The sequence below is a fragment of the Magnolia sinica genome, chromosome 4 (assembly GCF_029962835.1).
Source record: "Magnolia sinica isolate HGM2019 chromosome 4, MsV1, whole genome shotgun sequence".
NCBI lineage: Eukaryota > Viridiplantae > Streptophyta > Magnoliopsida > Magnoliales > Magnoliaceae > Magnolia > Magnolia sinica.
In genome coordinates, this window is record NC_080576.1 from 66,207,994 (window position 1) to 66,230,644 (window position 22,651).

The following is a 22,651-nucleotide window of genomic DNA, read 5'->3' on the forward strand; positions in this document are numbered from 1 at the left end:
GAACATCTATTATAGTCTATGTGATTGGACCCTTTATTGGCTTGGAAGCATTAGAGTTGATTGCCTTACTTGATTTAAATGGCATATTAAGCAATAATTTGTTTAAAAGGCAAAAAATTTATTTGGTCTTAATCACCCCCCGCCCCCTTTTAGGATATAGCTTTTATTCTATAGCTTTGCCAAGCTTCCTCACGTAGCCGTGATATCCTACACCATGTGCAATTTCATGATTTTTTCAAACTAAAGTACATCATGTCTGGGAAGATCCGTTCTTGCTGAAATTTTGCACAGATTCATCAATTAGGAGGCATTTTTTTATGAGGAACGATTTAATGCAATCTCCTTTTGTCATACATGTGGTGCCCATTTCTCTAAAAGAAAAGCCGATGCTCAATTTCTATAGCATAGTTTTTTATAGTTTATAATATGTGGAGACACACATGCCCATTGTATAGCATTCCTCTAGATAATCATGTTGAAAAGTTTACTAAGGAATTTGCTAAGATATTTGCCTTTATAGGAATAAATTGTACCAGGATTGACGTAACACCTCGGTTTTCGTAACCCTACTACTTGTTTTCCAAAAATCCAAGCATTAACCTTTAAAATTCAAGTCTAAATTTAAACAATCTTATCATCAATTAGAGTTAGCAGTAATTACCAGCGGAGTATACCATATATTGAGTAAAAGTTTTCCATTCATAAAAAAAAAAATCCAAATGTAGTGCTCATATAGGACTTATACAAACCAAATATCAAAAGTACACTAATTTGAAATAAAAATATATCAACTAATGATGAAACTCAATATGTTCCACTGGGACCTTGTCTAGCCCTCCAACTACCCGATCCTTTCCAGTAACTAGGTAAATGGTGTTGGCTCGCTCTACACCTGCATCAACTAATATATTTTAATAGTGTTAATGGCTATCATAATGATGAATGCCCTCTAAGATTACACACCCAACATTTATAATCAAGTATAGTTCGTAAACAATAGAAAGGGATATATTCAACAATGTAATTCTAAATCATGATCATATACACAAGAATATAGCCAACCAGTGTAACTTCAATATTAAGAAATTGTGGTAGAAACTGCAATATGAGTGGATGCATACAGATAATCACAGAATCAACATACGACATTCTATTTCACCCGAAAATCACATTATACATGAACTCCTTAAGATGATTAGAAAATCAACAAGTGAACTTTAGCTTCACTCGGAAATCATATAGAACTCCACAAGATGAGTAGAAAATTAATAAATAAACTTCAGCTTCACCTGGAAATCATATGAAGTCCGTAAGGTGATAAGAAAATCAACAAGTAAACTTCATCTTCACCCGGAAATCATAATACAAGTGAACTCCGCAAGGCAAATAGAAAATCAACATGTAAACTCCGGCGTCATTCAAAAATCATATGACACTCCGTAAGGTGATTAGAAAATCAACAAATGAATTTCAACTTCACCCAAAAAATCATATGTAACTCCACATAATGATTTGGAAATCAACAAGTTTATACAAATTAAACCATTAAAGCCATAAAAGGGCAAATATTCCATTAAAGCCAGAAAGGGGCAAATATTCTATTAAAGCCGCATAGGGAAAATGTACGATTAAAGCCACGTAGGACAAATATTCAATCAAAGTCACATAGGGCAGAAATGATCTACAAGATGGTAATTCTACAACAAATTCCATTTAATTCATCAAACCGAAATGTCCACTAGTTTGATGACCTCCAAAAATATTGTCAAGTAATCACAAGCTACAAATATCTAATTGATGACCAATTTTCAACTTGAGATAACATGTAACAATCAAATAATTCGTGCTTACTAGAATTAAAGAGACATGCAATTATTTAATTCAAGAGTCAAATGCGCAACAGATTAGCATATTCGCATAATGAGATAAATAGATTAATTAACTCAAGAGATTCTAAATATGAGAGATTAACACATAATCTATATCAAGATTAATGAATTTAAGTGGGAAGCTTAAAGGGGGAGTTCTCACTTTGCTTAAACAACTTAGATGTGTGGCTCGCTGGATAACACGTGACCGTAACTCGATAGAGTCAAATCTGATCGATACACTTGCGGCTACGACCCAATCAAATCACTAAGGGAAACTGCTAACAATAAGCTTTCTGTGAAAATATATCCGTAGCAAAACAAATGGAATTGGTCTTGATTTACCTCAATTTGGCAGCTCAACTCAGCGACTTGACACAAACTCACATGACGAGTAGTTGCAACTGATACAAAAACAAACTCAGAAAAGCACTCATTACTACAGGAATCCGACGAAGAATTGAATGATTTGGCTAACTTGTTTGAACTCAATTGAACTTGGATGAACTCAACTATACTTGGTTGAACTCAGCTGAAAAATAACCGAGTCAACTCGATCATGACTCGAATGCACCTCCTCTCTCTCTATCTCCTTCTACTTCTTCATTTCACTGTTTTGAACATAGCAACACATCAATGAGTTAGCGCCTTGACTTAGTGACTCTCCTTCCTCCTTCTCTTCTTCTTTCTTTGCTCTCTCTCTCTCTCTCTCTCTCTCTCTCTCTCTCTCTCCCTATTGGAATTTCGACCGAACCCGGACTAGACCTAAGCCCAACTCAACCTAGCTGGAACCTAACAAACCCCTGATTTAACTAAACTCAGTTGGACTCGGCGAGTTTTAGCCGAGTTGACTCGGTAGTAAGCAACAACTCCCACTTCTCTCTCTCATATTCTTCCTCATTTTCTTTTTTCCTTTCTCCCTCACCTTCTCTTACTTCTGGAAATCTAGCAGTACTTGGACCAGACTAGAGGCTAAGTTGTTCTTGACTCAACAACTTGACACAACTTAGTCGCGCACGGGAACAAATCGATCGAACTCAGTTATAAACTTGACTCTGATAGCAACCAACTCTCTTTCTCCTTTCTCTTCTTATAATTCCCTTGTTCTTTATTTCTTTCCCCTCTTGTTGAAACGTCCAACAACATCTCTAGATCGAACCAAGCTCGTTTCAAACTCAGCTGCGAGTCAGATTCGGCTAGCTGACTCGACCCGAACTTGATCAGGAGTGCAGCACCACACAAATCTCTCTCCCTCTCCTCTAGTTTCTTCCTACTTCTTCTCTTTCTCACATCATCACCTAACCAAGATGGAGTTGGACTTAGCTTGAACTCAAGCCCAACTCAAACCGAACTCGGTCCAAATGCGAGTCCTAGTCTCATGTACTCTCTCTCATTTCCTCTTCTCTCTCTACCTCACTTCTCTATTTCCTTTCTTCTTTCCTAATTTTCTTCTGACACAATAAGTGGTGCCTGGACTCTCCCAAATGCACAACTCAAATTGAGTCAACTCGACTCAGTGCGACAAAGAAGATGACATCCTCTAATCTCTCTTTCTAATTTTCTTTTTTAGAAAGGATTGCCCTAAAAAGGTAGCCTTTTATAGGCCTTACTAACCTCTTCTAGGTGTTTCAAATCTAACTAACCAGAGATTAGTTACGGGTTTGGTTGAACTACATGACAAGATTTGAAGTGATCTAACTAAACTATAATAGCATGGCTACCATCTATCCATTTAGATGAACTTCTGAATCCCTGACCTAATAAATGGACGTCTTCGATCAACAAAATGGGGTCCATCCAAGAAGATGGATTTTTTGGCTGATTAAGGAAGAAGATGTGGATGATCATGGTGAGTTTGGTTTCAATGACTTACTCTTTGATCCAATGCTCGTAGATGGACTAGATTGGTCCAGTGAACACTGTGGGACCCATCAAATGGAGGATTTTACACAAAAACTTGGTGGTGTATGAGAATTTCGGTCGTGGGTGAGTTTTCGTGTGAGACCAAGATATTTCGCAACTAACACTAGGTGTCATGCCCCAAACCCGAAAATCGGATTCACAGGAATTCTGATTGCCGAATCTGGTGCGACAGCCTCCGTAGTACCCCATTCTCGGCTCCTAGCGTTCATACGCCAGATTCCGATCCTGGGATCCTACAAGGAGGATTTTTTTTTTTTTTTTTTTACATTTAACTCATAATAAGCATAACCACAAGATTACCCAATTCGCAAAGGCAACATCATCATCACATATCCACTAATAATCATTTGAGTACAATACTGAAAGGAAAATACATAAATAAAAAAAATCAAGCTCCAGAGGATTGCTACACGCTCCAAGCTCAACACTACTGCAACCTATCATCATCTGCACGCATCTATCGTGCATAAGCTTATAGAAAGCTTAGAGGGTGGTGTAAGTGTGTGCACAAGATAAGTGCCTAGTATTCCATATCAGAGTAATCAAATTAAGCGGAAGTACTGATAAACCCATGGATCATACGATATCAGGGTACATAACACAGATCAACTATGCAAATAAGGAATTAAAGCGAGCCAAATATTAGATGCCGAGGATGCAATGTCATAAATCACACAATATCGAAAGTACTTGTAATCCATAAATTGTATAATGTCGAAATAAGCAGAGATATTGACAAGAGCATGAATTGTCATAGTAAACAGAATATCGACATGATCACAAACATACGATAACAGAGTAAGCGAAAATACGGACAAGTCCATGAGTCAATCAATGTCAAAATATGCAATGTAGAACAACTATACAAGTGAGGAATCATAGATAGCCAAATATCAGACGTAGAGGTTGCAATACAATATACATTTCTGATGAGTAACGCAAATAGCATCAGTCGTACCTAAACCATATAAATGCAGGGACACAATAACCCAAAATGTCATGTGCCGCGAATGTCATGCAATATGCGGTGCGAATGGAATGACCATACTGGAGTGTGAAGTCGGGATGATGGTACGTAGTATCGCAGGCTATGGGGTCCATCACATGGGACTTCTATCCAAACCAGTCCTATACTTAAATTTGGATAGTTAGACTCAATGTGGTAAACTCCTAATCTCAGGTTAGTCGCGCGCCCTAACCGAAATCCTGGCCATTGCGAAAGCACTCGTAACAAATAGTTGCGCACCACCAACCTGAGTGGATAGTGAATGAATTAATGCATGAATGAGTATGCAACTCCTACTCACTAAATCCACATATCAGTACAGTTCATCTCTAGGATCATCACCGGGTTTAGTACACTCCAAATGGCACCGCTCCTCTCACGCGCAGCCCAAGTGAGCATAAGAAACCTCACTATCCGCCTTGCCAATGGTCTGCCAATACCTATCCAAGCACGTCGATAGCGGACCCATTCACGAGTGGTCAAACTTAGCCTAGTATTGCCCCTACCCTCGGGCGAGTAAGGCCACACCCCCTCCCAACCGACCACGACACGGTGGGAGACGCGGCCTCCCGGTATTCGGCACTCGGGCCCTCATGTATCCACTCGGTCTCGACGTTGGGGCGTCTCCGGCCACGGAGGTTTAGGGATTTTCACCCGGGGACATCTATGGCGCCGTATGCTAGAACCAAACATTTCCTGTCCTATTTGGCCATCCACGATATGTCTGTGGAGGCTACGGCCCTGATGTCGCTAGGGCATACAGTAATCATAATGCGAGATGCATGAGTCATACAATCCAGTCATGCATCAGTCCTGCACATACCGCGTGCTCATGTGAGATAACCTCCACCTATCAGGGAGTCTCATAACAACATGCTCAATGACATATGCAATGATCAACCACCTCTCATAACAAGCATGCAGATGATGCGCATGGGCATGTATCATGATGCTATGCTGACACATACTCATAACCGGTATCCACAACCAGCATCGATAATCGACCTCGACCATGTGGACATTTAACCAACATTGCCCCCAAGGAATGGCCTACATAGAGTCAAACATATAATGGGCCCACGGCCTCACACAAGGGCCTAATATACAACACAATGGGTCTTACTCAAGGGCCACATATACACAACAGGTGGACCCTGCTCATGGGTCTAATACATATCACAATGGGCCTTGCCCATGGGCCTCAAACACAGGACATGTGGGCCCTACACATGGGTCTTGAATACATTAAATGGACCATGCATCATAGGCTTAATACATATCACAATGGCCCTCAACTACGGGTCACATATACATCATATAGGTCTCGACAATCGGCCTCGACAAATCGACACTGATAATCTACATCGATAATTAGCACCGACAATCAGCATCGATAATCAACACCGACGACCAGTCATATAGACAAGACTGGGTCCATAGATGAACATCTGATCAACCATAATATAAAGCTCAGCCCTCGGCCATGGTTATATCAAATCTGGTAGCATGGAGCCATCCGACCGTGGTAAATGGGGCCCACTTATTTGGGTCAACCCACTAAGAGAATGATGAGAATGGGCCTGATAAGGCCTAAGGAAGGGTCACAATGTGGACATCCAACCATCACTGCCCAGTAATGTGGACATTTAACCAACATTGCTCCCAAGGAGTGGTCCACATAGAGTCAAACATAAGATGGGCCCAAATATCCAACAAGTGGGCCTCAAATAGTCATCACAGGTGGGTCTTACACATACAGCACGTGGACCTACACATCACGGTGGGTCGATACATTGGGCCGCACGCCACACCAATGGGCCTCAATTCAACAAGTGGGCCGCATCAATGGGCCAGAAATACATCTCAATGGGCCTCATCACAAGAGTAGGAATATTTCACAATGGCCTCACTAAATGGGTCAGAAACACATCTCAATGGGCCACGACGTATGGGCCGAGTATATATCACAATGGGCCACGACCCATGGGCCGCAACCCGTGGGCCTCAAATATAAGTGGGCCACATTAATGGGGCCCGTATATAAACCTCAGGTGGGCTCTGCTCATGGGCTTCAAATACATAATATGTGGGCCCTACCCATGGGTCTTATACACATCAAATGGGTCACGCGTCATGGGCCCAATACATGTCACAATAGGCCTTGCATCAATGGGCCGCCCTAATGGGCCTCGTACACATCAAGTGGGTTGTATCAAATAGGCAGCACTAATGGGCCTCGACCCATGGGCCCTGATATATATATCATAATGGGGTGCCTGCCCTGGATGACATGGATAAAGATACATCAAAGTGGGCCTGACTGGATGGCGTGGATAAAGATACATCAAAGTGGGCCTGACAAATGGGCCACAACATACATCAAAGTAGGCCTCATAACATGGTCATACATACATCAAATTGGCTACATCAATGGGCCCCATGTATGTCAAATGGGCCACACTCAATATAAGTGGTGATAATGATTTCCACTACTAAAATTTTCAAGGTCCGCCTTTACATTTATTTCCCATCTAATCTAATCACAAGGTCTCAAGATTTCAAAGATAGCCGTTCAATCCTCACCGTGCACTATGGTCCACTTGATAAGTAAATCTGACTTATTTTCGTCCCAAACCTAAAAAAAAAAAGGATCATTTTCCAAAAATGGTTGGACGGTTGGATGAAACACATGCATCATAGTGGGTCCCATAGGGATGGAAGGAATAGATAAGTCACATGTTCCATGATGGAGGTCCACAGTTGTGGACACAACACATACATAAATAGGTCTTAAGTAAGACCCACCAAAATGTTTATTTTCCACCCAACCTAGGGCCCAACATATTGTCCATCCAAAATGAGGCCAACATGATGTTTATCTTCCATCCAAACTAGTCATAGGGTCACATGGGCCTAGGGCCCACTGTAATATTTATTTATCATCCAACCTAGGCCATTATAATATCTATTTGCATCCAACCTGTTGATAAGGTCTTATAGACCTGGGGCCCACCATAATGTTTATTTCCATTCAAACCTGTTGATAAGGTCATACAGACCTGGGGCCCACTACAGTATTTATTTATTTATTTTTATTTTTATTATTATTATTTTTTTAACCTTGTGATAGGGTCACATGATCATGGGACCCACTGGAATGATTACTTGCATCCAATCTGTTGATAAAGTCGCATGGGCCAGGGGCCCACTGCAATGTTTACTTACCATACAACCAGTTCATAAGGTCACGTGGGCCTTTGGCCCACTGTAATATTTATTTGTCCACCAATTTTATTTTTTTTTGGGTATGGTTATGTGGTCCTGGGGGTCCACCATGATGTAGTTCACAAATCCAACCTATTCATTATGTGTGTCCCACCAATTTAAGGGTCCAAACCGAGTTTCAGGTGGATTCAAGCTGCATGTGGACCCCAGCAGTTGATTCCATGTGGCTTGGCATACCACCGCATGAAAGGTGATGGTGTGGGCCATTCGAGAACTTTTTGTGACTGATTTTTGGAACCAACGCATCATAAAAGGGGACCTATTAAATGAACGGCATGGATGTAGAACATACATCATGGTAGGGTCCACAACTGGGGCCAAGGGGGGCCTCTCTGTTTAACGTTAGACGTCCAGACTCCTCTGGACGTCAAGTAGCAAATGCATGCCACATATATATATATATTTATTTATTTATCCTAGGTGGGACCCACATTAATCAGATCTACTCCGTCCATTGTATGTGTCACACAAAATTAGGGGTCCAAAACAAGTTTCATCTGCATCCAAATTTCAGGTAGGTCCCACCAAGTGATTTTATATGTTTTAGGCATATCTTCACATGATTTTATATGGTGTGGCCCACCTGAGTTCCGTATACGGCTGATTTTTGGGGAGACCACCTGGTCCGAGGGGACCCATCAAATGCATGGCGTTGATGTTCGAAAAGCATCACAGTGGGGCCCACAACTAAGGCCGTGAGGCCAGCCCGTTTGTCCGCCAGCAGCACCCACGCACGCTGCTGCTGACAGCAGCGTGTCCTTGTGGTTATTTTTATTTTATTTTATTTTATTTTTATTTTTCTCGAGGTTTTTCATATGTGGGGCCCGTGTCTTGAGAATCCACTCCGTCCATTAGATTCCATGGCCTAAGACGGATCAAACGAGTCCGCTATGCAGTATGTTTTTGGCGGGTAGGGACATCAAGGTGGGTCCTAATGGATCTTAAAGGTAAAAAAGTTGTTTCCCCTGCCGGGGCCCGCCAGAAAATCGGATTGGATTCATTCTTTGGCTCAACGCCTAAAATTGGCTTGGAAATGAAATGGATGGTGTGGATTCGATTTTTACATCAAGGTGGGGCCTACATAAGTAGCCTGCCCCAAAAGTTCTCCCCCCTCTCCTTTTTTTTTTTTTGGCAGACAGTGCATTGCTCCTACTTGTGAAAAACGTCCAGCGTCCAGGGACGCTGGACGGACCGTGTGCACGTATTGTTGAAGGTGGGTCCCACGTGTGGGGTCCACATGGACATGGCCCACTTGATTTGGGTCAATCTTATATTTATGTTTTCCAATTGCCGTTAAGTGGGGCCCACATGGCTTGGACGGCCGTAGGGTCCATTTGGTGGACGGCTTGGACATCACATACATCAAGGTGGGGTACATCCAGATGGGCCACACGGCCACATTATCATACCAAATTAATGAGAGAAAAAGAGAGAGAAAGAAGCACCCACCTTAGATCTTGGACTCATTCTTCCACCAATGTGATCTAGAGCTCCAAAGGAACAAAATTCAATGGTTGAGATTGATTTTAGAGGGTTGGATTAGGGGTGGAGAGCTTGCAAAAGGGTTGGAAATGGAGAGCTCTCATGGACGTTGGAAGCTCTCTCTCTTGCTAGGAAATAAGAAAGAAAGAGGGAGGGAGAGAGATAAGAGAGAGAGAGGGTAATAAATGCATGTCATAATGAATGTAAGGGAGGGGGTTAGGGGTCTAGACTAGCTATAGGTGGCTAGGGGTCTAGACTAGCTATAGGTGGCTAGGGGTCTAGACTAGTCATAGGTGGGTAGGAAATTATGAGGGTGATGATGTCATGCATGCATAGGGTGGCGTGCCATGCCATAGGTGGGTCCCACAAATGCGATTAAGGTTCAAATAAAGCGGGGCCTACATCTTTTGATGTACATCTCGGATTGTCATACGAGACGCGGCGTTGGAACCGCAGCGACGATGCGGTCGCAATGACATAGGTCTTAGGTCAAGCTGACTCGAAATTACAGGATGACACTCAAAGTCACATGCAAATGTTATCTATGCATCGCAGGTCGCCGGAATTCGACAGGGAGGACCGCAGGAGCCTATGAAATGGTACAGGCTAGGATACGAGTCTCACACTAGGGACACTCTCTGATGCCCTAGAATGGATGCCTATAATTCTCTACAGGGATTTCTAGAAGCAGACGAATGGTTGAGATTGTGTCATCCTCCAAATGGCAAAGATTCCCTCTGTATGCTCTCCTTTTCCTACAAGAGAAGCCCTAGATCGTAGCGAAATGGAAGGCTAAGATTAGTTGGGAATGGACGGCTGGGATAAAGAGAAACCCTCTCTCCCAGATCGCTAGCGAGGTAGTAGAAACGAACTTCCATTTTTTGGAAACCGGCTGTGTGCACAACTCAACTAGTGCTTGTGTTCATGTGCATGCATGTGCATTCCAACGTGTGGTACGGGTTGGGTTTTGGCCGGAGCACCGCTCTGAATATGATAAATGGTTCACATCGCTTAAGTGATCACAGATGGTGGGCCCAAATTTAAATGGATGGTTGTAACTAGTTGCAGGAGGAAAAACATAGAAGAAAGAGGGAGAATTCCTATAATGCCTCGTGTTTTTAAGACCCGAGTATATGGCTCGTTTCCCAAAAACCCGAGTGATAACCTTAAAGGATGGTTAAATCTGAGTAATTTTTTTTCTTTTCTTTCAGAGTTAGTATTTAGCGTAGAGTGGACAAATCAACATAAAGGAAAATTTTATTTACATTTAGAATATATAAGAGGCTGCCCATAATGATTTATACAAACCAATGTCTCTATATTTACAATTGCAAGAATTACATAATATATGAGAAAATATTAAAATGCATATAAACAAAAGCTGCAAGATCACGCAGCTTCTCGAGATAGATACAATCATGTACCCCTATCACTTGTACCTTGCTCCTCATTAAGCTTAAACCTGAATGTCACTTAAGCCACCTATACTACCTGTACGGTTATATATTTGATGGATGAGTGGCCAACTCAGTGTGAATTCTTCTAAAGATTACTCACCGCCGCATTAGGTAAGCATAATTATAAAACATAACATGGCATACAAAATAATACATGATGCAGTTTTATTATATGCATGGATGCGTGAATGCATCATCGACCCGGGATGCTCATCCGTTCAAAAGTTGGGCTCGTCACCCATGCACAGGCTGGCCGTTAGCGAAGCACATCACAAGCGTACATCACGTACCGCATAACGACTGCCTATCGTATATCACGTACGTAAATCGATAGACGATGGTTTGTACCATGTATGCATGATTAGCCAAGCTATTATTAGTTTAATTACAATCAGCCAATTTAAATAAGCTCAAGGTCACTACGGGGGCTCGTCACCAGCATAGGCCGATGACTTAGGCATATTGTCCTATGACCACTATCCTCGACCCATGAGTCTACCACCTTAGGATGTTTAATAAAAACCTGTTGACTAGTGGCCAATCATATTTCAGTATGTGGGGCTTACCATCGCATGGTTGTACAAAATAAAACGTCGAACCTATCTAGTGCAAATAGCAAAACAAAGCCATGTAAGGCGAATATCAAAACTAAGCCACATAGGGCAAATATCAAAACTAAGCCACATAGGGCAAATATCAAAACCATGCAATAAAAGACCATCCTTAAAAACCACTTAGACACAGCAACCCCTGGTTGGCAGGCCCACATCAATAATCAATTTAAACCACCACTCAATAACCACTACGTCGAAGGTCCATTACAATCACAACCAGTCAAGTTACATCCTAAGTATGGGTGTACATTTATAGGTGGGGGTTTCCCACTGATGTACCAGTTTATGTCTCATAAGCAATCCACAAATAATCCACGAACATGGAATAAATATACAGGATAAATATTAAGCATGTGATATAGCAATTCAATTTCAACAATTAACACATCTGATTATAAAATGAAGATATCAATTATTAATCGAAATTAAAATAGAAACTATCACTTAAGCTGATGGGAAAATGGAAAGCTCAAGGGGAAGAAATCATCACCTGATGAACTGAATCACCTTATAGTGTCACTACATGCCTGCGCCCTTAGAGTTGAATCCTACCACAATCATGAACTTGTAAAATTAGATCCAAGTTCTATGCACTACCTAGGTTTAAGATTGTAGCCTAGGGTTTGAATTATTTATCTTTAGGGTTTTAACGTAGGATTAGGATTTTCATCCTAGGGTTTAGTCCTAAACTTAAATTCTAGGTTTTTTATTATGGAATTTGGACTCCAATTTGTGTGGCCATTAATGATATTGTTAATGAGAATAATAAATGAATAAAACTAATAAAATTATCAATTATTAATTTTAGGAATATTACAATGGCTAATATTATATTAAATTATCTAATAACAACCCACAATGAATAATAATACTAGTTGTGACTCATAATAGTAATAACAACAGTAAAAGGAGCCTAAATAATATCATAGGGAATAAACCCATTAACAATAGAACCCAACCCGGTGAAGAAGTGAATCAACTCGAATGGTCAGATTCGAGTTTTATGCACTATCTACTATTAAGATCATAACTTATGGTTTAGATTACCTAGGTTTAGGGTTTTATCCACTACTCTAATTTTAGGCTTTGTTTTAGAGTTGAAATCTAATTCATATAATTAATTTATAACAATACTAGAATAAAGTGATAATAAGTAATAATTGTTAGTTAATACTAACACACTAACCTTATAACTAATAATCCACTAATGACAAAATAAGAATAGTATTAATGTTAACATGTAATGCTAACAATCAAGTAGTGGAATTAATAGTGTCTAATGATAATTTCCAACAATGGTAAATTAATGATAAGTTGATTTTGATAATTCAAATGTATGAAAGAATTGGAAATTAGCATACCTAAGTTGAAGGGATCAGGATCTCATTAAAACTGGCCTAGCTGGACTCCGTCCCAACCAAGTTGACTCGGCCATGGCTCAACAGTGGGTGTAGCACAGCCGCCACTCGCCTCTCACTCTCTCTTTTTCCTCCTCCTTCTCTATTCTTTCTTTCTTCTCTCTACTTCTTCTTTCCTTTCTTCCTTCCTAGGATAACCCACCTCAGACCAGGTCTAACCAGACCTAGCTAGCCTTGATTCCAGCCGAGTTAACTCGACAGTAACCAAGGCTCCACTTCCCTCTCTCTCTTGTTTCTCTTTTCCTTCCTTTTTCTCCCACTCTCCTGTTGGAACTTCATCAACAGCAGGACCAAACCCACCAACTCAACCCGACCGGATTATACCAGGTTGAGTCGAGCCAGCAAGTCCCGACTCGCCAGTGAGTTAGGTGCGGCATGAACTGCATTCCTTCTCACTCTCTTCTCTCCCTCTTCTTCTTTCTCTCTTTCTTTTCTCCATTTGCTGCAGGCCCTGCACCTCTAGACAACTTAGTTCAACCCGACATGAACTTGTTACGAGTTAGTGTGTCCATGACTCGAACAACAGCCCACATGGCAGTGAGCCGACAACGAGCTTCTCCCTCTATCCTCTCCTTTTCCCTCCTTCCTTTCTCACCCTATATCTCTCACATTCCTTGCTACTGGAAGCATCCAACAATGGCTGTCAGACTCATCTTGACTCAGTCCGAACTTGGCTCAGTTCGAGTTGCTGCCACAGTGCAGTCGTTGTTGCCCTTCTCTATATTCTCCCTCCTTTTTCTTTCTTGTTTTTCTTCATTGGATGACAGTCGTATGGGCTGCACATTAGTAGTTTTGGATTTGAAATCCGCTGCCTCACAAGCCCCAGTCATGGTGCAAGTTCGCACTACCCCAAGTATAGGGTTGCGATGTAGTAATAATCTCGGTAAGACCGAGGTCAAATCCACAGGGATTGAACCTTGTATGTAATATGAAAGTAACCAGAACTAGAACTATAAGAAGATGTAATCTAAATCAAGGAATTTTAAGAGAAATAATGGTGAAATATTAGACTAAAATTTGTAAAATTCAAAGGTGGGAAACTAGGGTGTCAAGGATCCACTTGTAGAGATCAGGAAGATCTATGCTTGATTCATAAACACAACTGGATTTAGAGTCCCATCTTCATTCAGTTAGAGGATATAACATTAAAAATCAAATCTGAACTTCCTTTGATCGAGTTTTCAAGAGGTGAGAAGTATGAGAATTAGACTTGATTCCATCACAAAACCATGCCCATGAGACAAAGTAAACAACAGAATTTAACCAATCCACAACCAATCTGAGAGAGTTATGAATGTAGGGAAGGATTCCATCATCCAGCCATGTCCATGAGATGATGGTGAACAACGGGGTTCCTACGACCATAACCTCTATACATGCATGGAAAATACTCAAAGATATCGCAGATCTATTGTAATTTAAGTCACAACAAACCATTAAAAACTATGAATATTCCATATAATCAAACTATAATCCAAGAGAGTTCCACATAGTATGAATCAAAGCCGTAGAAAACACCCCATCACGCTACAAGCTTCACCTCTTAGTTAAGAGGTTTAGCTTAACATGATCATGCTAAAACTAGGAAAACATGAAAAGAAAAGAAGAAAAACAAAGATGAAGGAAGGAGAAACTCGTTGAAGGCCGGCCGCTTTTCTCTCTCTATCTCTTTCTTCTTGGCTTCCCACGTCCACTGAATGGCTTTCTCTCTCTTCTCTTCTCCTTTATATAGGCACCAGAGGTGGTGGAGGGAGTCAGTGGCTGGAAGTCGGGCCTTTACGCAGCAACGTGCGTACGCAACAGAAAAATGCTTCCTCTTGTGTTTGATCTAGTTTTTCAGCCCATGGATGCTCCAAGTGCAAGATCTGAACCGTTCAAGCTTCTTGGCCTTGGTTGTCCCCACCTTGGGAATGTTTTGGACGGTCCGATCACCTCCATGATCAAGTAACACCCGGGACGTCGGACAGCGTCCGAACGTGCATAATCCTTACGCACTTGCACTGGGATGCTCGGTGGGCCCCACAGTGATGTTTTCAGCGAAATCCACCTTGTTCATTGGATTCTTGACAAAATTTCAGTGACAAGGAGTGGTTTTGGTCGAGTTTTGGTGTGGCCTACTGTATTAAATCACCCCACCATTCATCCTGCATTTGACGGCGATTTGCGTGTGTACACGTGCATGGGACCATTAGGAGACCATGGGTACGGTTGAAATTCTCTCTTAGATCGAATGGATGGTTCAGATCACTGAACCGAATGATGGTGAGGCCCACAGAGATCGTTTGCATGACGCCCTGTGGAAACAAAAATGGAAATTTTTGTTTTCAATGAAAGCTTGGGTCAACGGTCCTTTGACCAGAGATCTTAGTTCAGTGCGGTGCGGGAGTGCACCGCCTGTGCACTCTCACACCACATGTAGGGTCCACTGTGATGTTTTATGAGAGATTCGCTCCATTCATCCATTTTGCCATCTAATTTAAGGGGTTGAGACCAAAATTGAAGTATATCCAGATATCAGGTGCACCCCAGATTAGTGAATTATGGGCTGAACTGTCTGTTGGTCCACTTCCATAGGGATCCAATGGCTGAATTTCGACGTGTACGGTTAATTTAGGGTCCTGAGGTTAGATATAAAGTTTCGAGCCAAACGGATGGTGGGAACCCTATAATCTTGCATTCAGAATGACTTTCAGGCCCTTTTGACTTCAATTACTTGATTTTCTTGGATCTTCGGTGTGTAATTTCTTTGATTTCGGTCCTCTAAGATCTGTCCCTTGCCTTGGTGATTTCTGAGCATAAATTTCATGCTTTTAGTACCATTTTTCAGTCCTAGCTCTTAAATATGACGTTAAGCATTATCATGTATGTAAAATCAGGTACTAACTGGGGTTTAATATGCAATATTTGACCCTCAGCACAATCCCCAACTAGCATTTTGCTAGTCCCGAGCAAAGTATGTGAAAAATATTTTAAGAATTATAGGACAAGTTCTATAGACCCGAGTGATGTTTGAAAAACAATCCAATTAATAGAATTCTAGGATTCATGGCTGTTGGGCATTACTTTCTCCTAGACTCAAGTGCACAGTAAACTTCATAGTCAAGTTTAAAGTATTAATCCATTGATTAGAACAATTCTAAACATTGAGTTCCATGGGTGTATAGTGTAATCTTGTCTTATCAACATTAAGAGTCCAATTGTCAATTTTCATGATAACATTAATAATCAAACAGAGCATTCCTGGATATCCCAACCTAAACCAAAACTTGCCTTACAGTTCAATCTTTTTACTCTTTCAGCTTTTGATTTTTCCATCGATGGCTTCACGCTGTGTCAACCTTTTTAAAAATCTTTAACAGGTAGCCGTTTTCGAAGATAACTATTTTTTTTAGTTGGATATTCTTTTTTTTTCAATGAAAATGATGGACAGCTTCCCAGGTTGGCTCCTTCTATGCCTAGTGACTACCAGTTTAACAATTCAATATTGAACTGAAGCTTTAACGTGTAAGCTAGGTGTGACATGTGAAATCATGACTCAATCAATGTTTAAAACTTCTAATCATGGATTAACGATTCGAACTTAACTGTGAAATCTAACAGATAGCTGAATCTAAGAGTTATAAATTACCAAAATTACATATCTTGTAATTCTAAATCAAAGATAGCCGTCAAAATCAGTTCGAATTCACAAGAATTTCCAAAAAAAATTTAAAATTTTTTCCACAATTTTTGCTTAAGACCAAGAAAATATTGATTAGGTAACCTAATCTCCCATCCCCAACCTAAAATCTACATTGTCCTCAATGTAAAGATATAAGCATGTAATGCACATGAGACAACAGAAGTAAAGGAGAAGTGATGGAAAGATAGTACCTAATGATAGAGTTAAGCAGCTTTTTCTTAAAGAGATTTCAACGTGAAGGCGGCTCGACACAAGAGTTAATCCAACAAAAGCAAACTATCCTAAAACAACTGGAAAGTGAATTAACCTAACGACATAAAGCCAACTAACCTAGAATAACAAAAAGTAAACTACCCTAGTCCTATAAAAGTAGTAAACCTACATATACCTCCATCATATTAGGAGATCAATCCTGGTAAACGGGATCTTTCAGGGACATGGACATGTCCTTTGAATTAAATTTCTCAACAAATGGCTTTAATTGATGTCCATTTACTTTAAACTCATTGCCTTTATCTAGATTTCAAATCTCGATAGCCCCATGAGGATAAACATTGATAATGGTGAAAGGGCCACTCCAACGAGATCAGAGCTTACCCAGAAAGAGATATAGCTGAGAATTGTACAAAAGGACTTTCTGACCTAGCGTGAATGATTTTCGTAGAATATGTTGGTCATGAAACGCTTTCATTCTATCCTTGTAAATTATCGAGTTCTCATATGCATCGTTTCGGATTTCTTCAAGTTCATTCAATTGAAGCTTGCGCAGCGAGCCAGCGTTGTCCAAATTGAAATTCAGATTTTTGATCGCCTAGTAGGCTCTATGTTCCAACTCCACAGGTAAGTGGCAAGCTTTCCCATAGACAAGTCTAAAGGGAGACATTCCAATAGGGGTTTTAAATGCAGTATGGTAAGCCCATAAGGCATCGGTCAATCGGATTGACCAATCCTTACAGTCAGGATTAACCATCTTATCCAAAATATGTTTGATCTCCCTATTGAAAATCTCAGCTTGCCCACTTGTCTGTAGGTGGTATGGGGTGCTCACCTTATGAGAGATACCATATTTCTTCATTAAACTCTTGAATGGTCTATTACAAAAGTGTGAACCCCCATCACTAATGATGGCTCGAGGCGTTCCGAACTGGGAAAGGATGTTCTCTTTTAGAAATTTAATGACCGTGCAATGGTCATTATTCCGGCACAGAATCGCTTCAACCCATTTAGTGACATAATCTACGGCGAGCAAAATGTATAGATTTCCAAAGGATTGGGGGAATGGTCCCATGAAATCGATGCTCCAACAATTAAATGCCTCTATAATAAGAATGGGGTTCAAGGGCATCATATTTTGACGGGACAATGCTCCCAACTTCTGATAACGCTCATAAGCCTTGCAAAACTCACGAGTGTCCCCGAACATGGTGGGCCAGTAAAAGCCACACTGCATAATTTTGGCCGTGGTCTTTTTAGCAAAAAAGTGACCACCACAAGCCCATGAGTGATAGAAGGAGATGACACTCTAATGCTCATCGTCTGGCACTCATCTCCTTAAGATTTGGTCCGGGCAATATTTAAACAAATATAGATTTTCCCAGAAAAAGTTACGCACCTTGGTAAAAAATTTCTTCTTATCTTGCGCAGTCCAATGTGTCGGTATGAAACTTGTGGCAAGATAATTAGCAATGTTAGTGAACCAAGGTGAATGGGAGACTCTGAACAATTGTTCATCAGGGAACATATCATTAATATGAGCCGTATCAAGGGGATCAGATGGATTAAGGCGGGAAAGATGGTCAGCCACTATGTTCTCTACTCTCTTTTTATCTTTAATTTCTAAATTAAATTCTTGGAGTAGAAGGATCCATCTTATCAGGTGGGGTTTTACATCATTCTTAGTAAGAAGATACTTGAGCACCGCATGATTTGTGTAAATAATGATCTTGGATCAGATCAAGTAGGACCTAAATTTATCCAAAACGAACACTATGGCTAAGAGTTCCTTTTCCGTAGGCGAGTAGTTTACTTTGGCAAGATTTAGCGTTTTACTTGCGTAATGAATAACGTAAGGCTTCTTTTCATTTCTTTAGACTAAAACTGTCCCAAGAGCATAATCAAACGCATCGCACATAAGTTCAAATGGAAGGCTCCAGTCGGGTGGCTGTATGATAGGTGCAATGGTCAACATACCTTTTAGCTTAGTGAAAGCTTCCTGGAATTTGCTCAGTCCACTCGTATGGTACATCCTTTTGAACTAGATTACATAGAGGATGAGAGATGAGATTACAGTCCTTTATGAATTGTCTGTAAAACCCGGTGTGTCCTAAGAAGGATCGCACGTTCTATATGTTCTTAGGTGAAGGTAGGTTAGAGATAAGATAAATTTTTGCCTTATCTACCTCGATTCCTTTGGACGAGATAATATGTCTAAGGACAATTCCCTTACAAACCATGAAATGACACTTTTTCCAATTGAGTACCAAATTCTTTTCTTCACATCTTTTCAGCACACATTTAAGACTCTCTAAGCACTCGCTGAAAGATGGACCGAAGATGGAGAAATCGTCCATGAAGACCTCTAGATATTGCCCCACCATATCAGAAAAGATACTCATCATACATCACTGAAAGGTGGCAGGGGCATTACATAGTCCGAATGGCATCCTTCGGTAAGCAAATGTGCCGTAGGGACATGTAAATGTAGTCTTTTCCTAATCTTCAGGGGCTATCTCTATCTGATTGTAGCTCGAATACTTGTTAAGGAAATAGTAATAGGAATGACCAGCTAACCTTTTCAGAATTTGATCAATGAAGGGCAAAGGAAAGTAGTCCTTCCTTGTGATGGTATTCAACTTCCTGTAGTCAATGCACATTCTCCAACCAGTAGTAACTCTAGTTGGCACGAGTTCATTATTGGCATTAGCTACAATGGTGATCCCGGGCTTCTTAGGAACCACCTGAGTTAGACTCACCCATTGACTATCGGATATAGGGTATATGATACCCGCATCCAATAGTTTAAGAACCTCAGCTTTAACCACTTCTTTCATGTTTGAATTTAGTCTATGTTGTGATTACTGAGAAGTCTTCGCATTATCCTCAAGATAAATGCGGTTGGTACAAATAGAAGGGTCAATTCCCTTAAGGTCTGCAATCGTCCATCCATGGGCTCCCTTATGCTCAATGAGAGTAGATATGAGCATACTCTCATGTTCTTTCTCTAGGTGGGAAGAGATCACCACCGGGTATGTCTCATCTTGACCTAAATAAACATATTTCAAATCAGAGGGCAAATGTTTTAGGTCAAGCTTCGGTGCCTTGAGGTTAGACGGCAGAGGCACTTCTTTGGTTTGGGGTAATTCTTCAAATTGTGTCCTCCACCATTTAACTTCAAGTACCGGCATAGTATCAAGCATGGCAATCATCTCCCTAATCATGCCATCATCAAAATTAAAAATGTTAGGCTCGTATCTTAACCCGTACCATTTCGTAGACTCTCACGATCCTCCCCATCGAATTTTGGTAACCCATGACCTGTAATCGGCATTTGAGCACGACCCTAAGTCGTATCCTGTAGATCTGAGTTTCCTCGACCTGAGACTTGTACCATTGCAACCGTACCATCGTTGTGGTTCCAACGTCGTGTCTTGCGCACCAATGCGATACTCAGGCCAGGAGATTTGGGCTCGAGTTTATTTCGAGGAGAATATTGTGCATTTGCAATCTCGAGAAGAGAATCTCTTTAACCCATCAAATCAATCAATCAATGTACAAGTCAAGTACACATCCATCACTCACCCATCCCTCTCTCAACCTAAGTCAACTCTCAAGTCAAGTACACCCATCACACTTATCCCTCTCTCCTTACATCACTCTCCCTCTCTCATTTCTCTCTTCACTCCCAAGCAAACAAGAGAGCAACCGTCCAAGGTTTTCTAAGGAGAGAAAGAAGTTAGGTGCGGCCCACTTCCTACCCCCATATCTCCCATCTGAGCCCTTCAATCATCATCATCTTCTGTCAATGAGAGAGCCAAGGAGTTTGGCATGCCATAGATCCAAGAAGAAGAGAAAATCGGTGGGTGTTCATACCATTAGATCTTAATTTTTTTATTTAGGGCCCACTTGTGGTGGGACCCATTTAATGTACATGTTGCAACACTTGGTGAGAAGCTCATAGTGGCAGAGCTCCTCTCTCACACACGTCCCTCTCTCTCTCTTATTGATGGCCCACCTTGATGATGAATGTATTTTATCCATGCCGTCCACCGAGTGAGCCCACCTGGCAGTCCGTTTGAATGGGTCTGATTGAAGGAAATCACAAATATCAGCTGACTCAAAGTTTTGGTGGGCCACCACATAGGACCCACCACATGTATGTGACTTATCCAAACCGTTCGTCTTAGGGGAGGCCATCCCAGTGTGGACCTAGTAGGCCTGGACGGGCCAGCTGCTAGCACCGTTCAACAGCCCTGGACAAAGGGAAAACACAAATATTTGCTTGGTCTGTGGGGCCCACCTTGCATGTGTACATCCTCACCATCCAACACTCTGGACGGTGGGACCCATCTTATGTATGGATTGTATATCTAGTCCATCCATCAAACGGACGCCCTTGGAACCACTGTGATTTATGTGTATCATCCTCACCATCCAATAGGCCTGGAGGGTGGAAAAACACACATATCAATTTGATCATGCCCACCTGGCATGTATTGATGGATAGTGGGGACCACAACTATATAGCTGTGGCATTGATGTCAGCAAATTCTGTGGGGCCCACACATGATATATGTATTTTATCCATGTTGCTCAGCAGCGTGGGCCCCACACGTGTGGACTCCACCATAATGTATGAGTCGTGTGGCCCACCGTATGTGCAGTGCGTCCAGACCATCCATCTGCTGGACGAGCAGCACGCAGTTGCTGTATTTAACGTCAGCAAGCTATGGGTCTGATCATGGGTATATGTTATATCCAAACCGTCCAATAATGGGTCCCACTGTATGGCATTAGCAAGTTCTGTGGGTCTTGCATTAGGTATGTGTTAAATCCAGATCGCCCATCCAGCAGCAAATAGTTGTTGGATTGATGTCAACAAGTTCCATGGGTCCTGCATGATTTATGTATTTCATTTCATGCTGTCCATATATTTCACCCACGTCGTCCAGTGGCTGTGGGACCCACGTGATCTACGTGTTTCATCCTGGCCGTCCATCTTATAGGGCCCACATTATGTATGTGTGTTTCGCCCAGGCCGTCCACCTGATTAGCGCTTAGCAGGGCAGGGATGCTGCTGGACTGATCGTCCAGCAGCAGGCCCATCTTGATATATGTATTTTGTATCCATGTTGGCCAGCAATTGGTGGGGCCCATTGGCGATGTGTGAGGCCTGCTAGATACGTGTATTTTGATCTGGGCCGTCGGTCAGTTAGATGCCCCATTAGGGACAGACCCCAGCTGGGCTGATCGTCCAAAGTGGCGCACCATGCTGTATATGTTTTATCTCCATACTGTCCACCCGTTTCGGGGCCATTGTTGAGGGGTGGGGTCCCCACACCCTCCAGCAGGCGCACCGTGATGTGTGTGTTGCATACACACTGTCCATTTGGTGGGGCCCATCTTGCAAGCCCATCATGGTGTATTTTATCCACACCGTGCGGGGCTACAGGCCCACCAGGTTGTATATGTTCTATATTCATGCCGTTCATTTATTTTCTGAAACATATGGGCTGCCCCATGAGGCCCAACATGATGTTCATGAGGCCCATGAGTGAGGCCCAATGGGATGTGTATGAGGCCCTTGTGTGTAGCCCAATATGATGTATTTGTGGCCCAATGATGAGGCCCAAAGCTATATATTTATGACCCATTTGATGAGGCCCGATGTGATGTTTATATGGCCCGTGTGAGAGGCCC